Consider the following 5,660-nt stretch of genomic DNA (forward strand, 5'->3'; position numbering starts at 1 on the left):
AATGAACAACTAGGAACAAGGGACGGACAAAATTAACGAAAACCATAAAATGCACAACTCAATTCAGAGTTGTCAACTAAAATATAGTATTAAATGCGGCACGGACGCACGGACCGACGGACGCTGCCTATTCGAGAAACCTTAAAATTACTCATAGAGTTGTTACGGATTTCGGGGAAATTATTACGGCTTACGGCAACTTTGGGTAAGGATATTTCATGTTACATTATATCGTAGAGAGGTCTTATATGTAGTTTACAGAATTAGTAAAACTTTGGCCAAAGTACATGCATATTTTGAGGACATGTTGCGGTAAAATATAAAATATAATCACGCTTCTTAACCCGAAAAATTATTCGAGACACAAAATGTTCAAATAAGTTATAAAAATTGTGAGGTGTTCAATAGAATAATGCGATAATTCAACTTGAACGAGTTCTCTGTTTGAACCTGGGGCAACTTTACAATCTGTTGCTTTGCAAACTCATTTTTATCTAATAAGAAAATAGTACGTTTATCCTGTAATTTTTATCTACGTAAAAAAATATACAATGTCTCAATTTTCTTGTCCTTTCAATGGTCAGACATCCCCTAAATAGACATAAATCATATCGGACGAGAGTATTGCATGCTGTAAGGATCGCAAGGTTAGGGCTCACGTACTCGTCCGGCTACGAACGATTTCACGCGCCGCTGCGCATGAGTTGAGGAACACAAATCATTCACACAGTGGTGGACTTTGCTCACGTTTACGTATTTGTGAGTTAATATTGAAGTAGCTTAGCCTTTTCATTTTAAATTACAAATACAAATGACTATTTTTTATTGAAGAATGCTTGGCGTTTAATTTCATAATACGTATTTACTTTTACTAGTGGTCGCCTAGTGGCCGAAATTCGACCATATATGATTTAATTTACAATACCACTTAACGTACGTTGAAGGATAATTTTTATTTAACTCAAACTCTTTTATAAAACTCTTTTCATATGAGACGTGAGAATATCATCGCAATGTCTATCGATTTTGACGTTTTGTCAAATACGATCAGATACTATGCATGTGTGTGTAATGTTTTATTTATTGATTTAATGTACTTTATAAGCATTATTTTTGAAAAATATTAGCGCTATGCACTTCTCCTATACATAAGCTATAAGTGTACCAAATTTTATGCTCCTACGTCCGCGCAATTTTCGTAAAAAGAATTACAAAGTTTTTGCTTCACGTATTAATATATTTTACTTTTATTTTCTGGGTAAAAATCATATCATTAAAATCAATCATCCGAGACAATTAAAATACTATATTTTAATGTTTCTCGAAATAAAAAATATTTAAGCTCAACATTGCGTGCCAGACGGTCATACAGACATATAGACAACTCACTCTCTCATCGAAACTCTAGCGCAGAACTTAATTTAATTGTCTAAATCAGGGTACCCAAGTCAGAGAATCAGCGAAGAGTGAAAACGAAGACACCCGGTGGGTCGGTTCTCATCGCATCACGTTGGAGCCACCCGCCCGGGTAATTGAGGCTCGGCAGAGCGGATAAAAATTAACGAGCATTATCATATTCAAACCGAAAGGCTTAATTTAATAGAATGTATAGAAGTTTTGGGGCTGTTTATTTTGGTGATTAAAATGCGTGTGCCGAATTTTCAGTGTGAGGTGTTCCGTAACTTTTCGGGGTCTGTCCAACGGTGAAATTACGGAGCCTTCCCCAAAGTTAGGTTTGGGTTCCCAGGTACATGTATGTGGCTGGTTCTCTAAATTAGTCGTTAAAGTTAAATAGAATAGGTCACTATTTTAATTACTTGTTTCATGGATATTTTCCTATTGTTACTAGGTGAGAAATAATTAGTTCTGACTAATTAGTTTTACCAAAATTAAATATTAAAAGACACAATATATGTCTATGACCTAATCTAAACTTTAGTACGGATCCATTAGTAGAGATGGCTTCCAATAAACACATTTAATTTAGAACCACTGATTGATGGTGCAGCTTCAATTAGTTCAGTAAAATCTTTGTGGCTCAGTCATCGTATGTACTGCACTGTGACGTCACACGGCTCGCTCTCGAGCGGTTGCGTGTGCGCTGACGCTGCAAATTTGATCGCGCGGTTTCGGCTTAACGGATACGTTTAGTTATTGTTCTACAGGATGCTGACGAAATGTACGTTTTTTTGCTAATAATGAATTTATAATTATTTTATTGAATGGAATTAATTTGGTTAATTTGGTGTAATAAGTGTTTAAGCATTTTTTACAAACTTACTTTTCGTTCAAGATAATGCCTACCCAAGTTTACTTAAAATAAGAAAACCCGTGTAACAGATAACGTTAGAATAGTCGTATCTTTATATAGTCTAACTTTTCTTAAATTACCCTCTAGAATTCCAAGTATAATTCCGAGCCACCTCGAAATAACTGTGTTTGTCGCTCGCTTTAACTAAAATAGCTACTCTTGTAGGAGAACATTTTAAAAATAAAAACTTTTTATGAAGGAAGTTTTTATTTATTTGTATAAAAAGGTAACTAAGTACTCGCTTGGTTATTGTTGTTTGCGTTATAAATCGTGGGCCTTGCAACTGTGCAGCAACATGAGTACTTATAAACATGACTTAATGCAAGATTTCTCTTTTGTGAACTTTGTATATTTTGCTCTGTTTACATAGGTTCAACAAAACACTATCGGCGATGCACTAAAAAGAAAACAAGTTGCCACTTGCAGGCCGAAGGTATTTCGACGCCCGCTGTATAAGCCGCGGCGGTTCGCTGCGATTCGCGACCAAAGAACCGTGAAATTGGTTTATTCGCTCGATCCGATGAATAATTAATATTGTAACGTACGTCTAGCCTACGCGGCCCTAGATTGAACGGATCGCATCTGCATATATAAACCCTGTGGGAAACTCAACACGCTATTGTCGATATTAAAAGGCATACTCAACGATTTTTGAGACGTACTTATCATACAATATTTATAAGATTAACAATTGATTGGAAACGCAACTTTGCATACATACATAATGTCACCCCTGTCCTATGGGGGTGGGCAGATACAATGGAACGCCAATTGCTACGAATCTTACATAACCTCATCAACAGTCATTAGCCTTTTCATATAGACCTGAAACTTTCTTGTATTTGACTAGTAAAGTAGTAGTAACGGTAACCTTTTAACCTAACTCACAGGTTCAACCAACATGCTTATTGCTTATAACGTTACCTCTTTTTCTCCAGACGAATTCAATCAACACAGTCCCTGCGTCAAGCCAAGCCAATAGCCTTGAGTCCACACTGATCGGTTGTATCTACTTCCAATTTCAGTATACAATAGTGCAGCGCCACATATATATACTGTATACTCTACAGCCAGGTGATACTGGCCACCCCTCGGCACAGATTAATGATACAATATGTCACCGACTGCCTCGTATTATGGAGTTAATCTACCTTCAGCAAGGATTGATGTAGGTATCATTGGCTACGAAATTAGTATCCCACGGTAATTGTTAATATCGATATAAAAATAATCGAGTGCTTTTATCCGATGATGTGTTAATCGTTGTTGTCAACATTATTTACTGGATGGTTTTTTTATGGTATGTTTAAACGAACAGACGGAACACCTGATGGTAAGCAATCGCCGCTGCCAAAGGCGTTACTAAAGGCGTTACAAGTGCGTTGCCGACCTGTTAGGAATTTAAGGGTGGTTAGGAAATCGAAGATTGGGAAGATTGGGAAAGTGGGTTTTTTGGCCTCTGGTAACCTCACACACAACGCAAGCTTTGTTTCACGGCGGTTTCCTGTGTGACCATTTTTTGGCACAGCCAGGCACAGCACTGTATTCCGACCTCTACGACTAAAGATGACAAAACAAACCTCCACCTCTTATAATTGAGACAACCCTTCCTATCAAAATTTTTAATCCAGTAATCAGCAAAAGGCAACAAGCTCATAAAATACCGCAACAAATTAATAAGTCGTCAGGCGATACTTAGCAGTGTAGCCAAGTTCGCTCATTCAATGCCTCTGATTGGACCTCTCTCCATATTTTAATTAACTTGTACAAAACTCTTGTTTTAACTTTAAAACTGTTACGGTCGGCTGTGTTGCGGTCGGATTGATTAAATTATATTGATTTTTGAAATGTAGACGAGGTTGTGAAATTAAGTACTGTTTATTGTTAAGAATACTCCACCTTATCTTGGATTAACCAATTTTAGAAATCGCGTCTGCGCACGCTGATCATGATGAAGAGACCCTCTCTGAATCGAAACTAGTAGAGATTTTCTCTGTTAAAGAGAACTAAAAAATCATGGTTTACTCACGTAGAGTAAACCATGATTTTATTATTTTATTACTTTATTATTTTATTACACACGTAGAGTAAACCATGATTTTTTAGTTAATTTTAATAAATCAATTAAAGAGAAATCATATTTGTATTGCTTATTTTATTATTTACACTCTAAATAATTTTATTATTTATATTATAAAACCCGATTGCATATAAAATATGCATTACAAAAACCAGCCAAAATTTTCTTTCTTGCCCTTCTACCAGAGAAAAGGTACCTTGATATGAAAAAAAAGAACACACAAACATCGGACCCCATCCAACAAACAGTTAGCTTCGGAGTCAAAAGCCACAAAACCTTACAGAAGCCAATCTTTTTCAAGACACGTCTATTCAAATCGCATTTTTCTCAATTCAAAAATCTACAAAGAGCCTATGAAAGTCAACTACCCTCTCTACTAATACTGGCGGGCGTGGTGAGGTGACAATATTATTCGAGCTAAAATTGGGGATCCGCCGCATTTATTAAAGAGAAAACCAGTAACAAAGGGATGATATTGAATTGTAAGGAACGGTGGCACAGATCTGAGATCTGATGGATAAGGCATTTATTTATGATTTATTGTTTTTTTTTTCTAAAAAGTATCAACTCTAGTTAAATTGATATTTTATTTAGCGTGAAGTGGAGCAGATGATCACGAAGCAAACCTAACTCTTAGCCATATTCGGCTAGGTATAATAATATGTTGGTACTAGTACCTCAACATATTTTTCTCAATAATGAAATAATTTGATTTCTATCAAAAGACTAAAAAACCCTAAAGAAACAATGATTAAGTTTTCTTTTGCAAAAATGTTTCCGCCCGGGATCGAACCGGGGACCTTGTGCGTGTGAAGCACACGTGATAACCGCTACACTACGGAAACGATGAGTAGGTTGGCCAATTTTTAAATTCTATCAAGAGCTTCCAGCTTATCAAATAAAATACTAGATGATAGGCTGCAGATACGGGAAGTAAGTCCTAACTTACTTACTATAGGTAGTATTTGATATTTGGTATACCAGTCAGATGTACTCACTCCTATAATAGGGGCGGTAATCAACGGTAACAATTATAACTCACGCTTTCAGTATCGAACAAACAAGAAAAATACAAAAAAAAACTTGATTTTAGGGTATTTATTAATAGAAGCAAACTTCCTACTAAACATCTAACATTCAGAATTAGAATAAATAGTGATTAGATTTATTATTTCTCATGTCTGCTCAAAACCGCACTTCCGCGCTGAATGTGTAAGATCACGCCACAGGGTCGAGGCGGGTGACACGCACAAAGAACCTCCCACTTCT

General features: G+C 36.2%; 1 non-coding gene across 1 annotated transcript; it reads right to left on the reverse strand.

Annotated features, from left to right (window-relative positions):
- Nucleotides 1-5,163: 5,163 nt before the first annotated feature.
- Trnav-cac (transfer RNA valine (anticodon CAC)) lies at nucleotides 5,164-5,236 on the reverse strand. The gene has a single exon. It is a non-coding gene; the product is annotated as a tRNA-Val (tRNA).
- Nucleotides 5,237-5,660: the final 424 nt, after the last annotated feature.

The sequence above is a fragment of the Spodoptera frugiperda genome, chromosome 27 (genome assembly GCF_023101765.2).
Source record: "Spodoptera frugiperda isolate SF20-4 chromosome 27, AGI-APGP_CSIRO_Sfru_2.0, whole genome shotgun sequence".
In the NCBI taxonomy this organism is placed as follows: Eukaryota; Metazoa; Arthropoda; class Insecta; order Lepidoptera; family Noctuidae; genus Spodoptera; species Spodoptera frugiperda.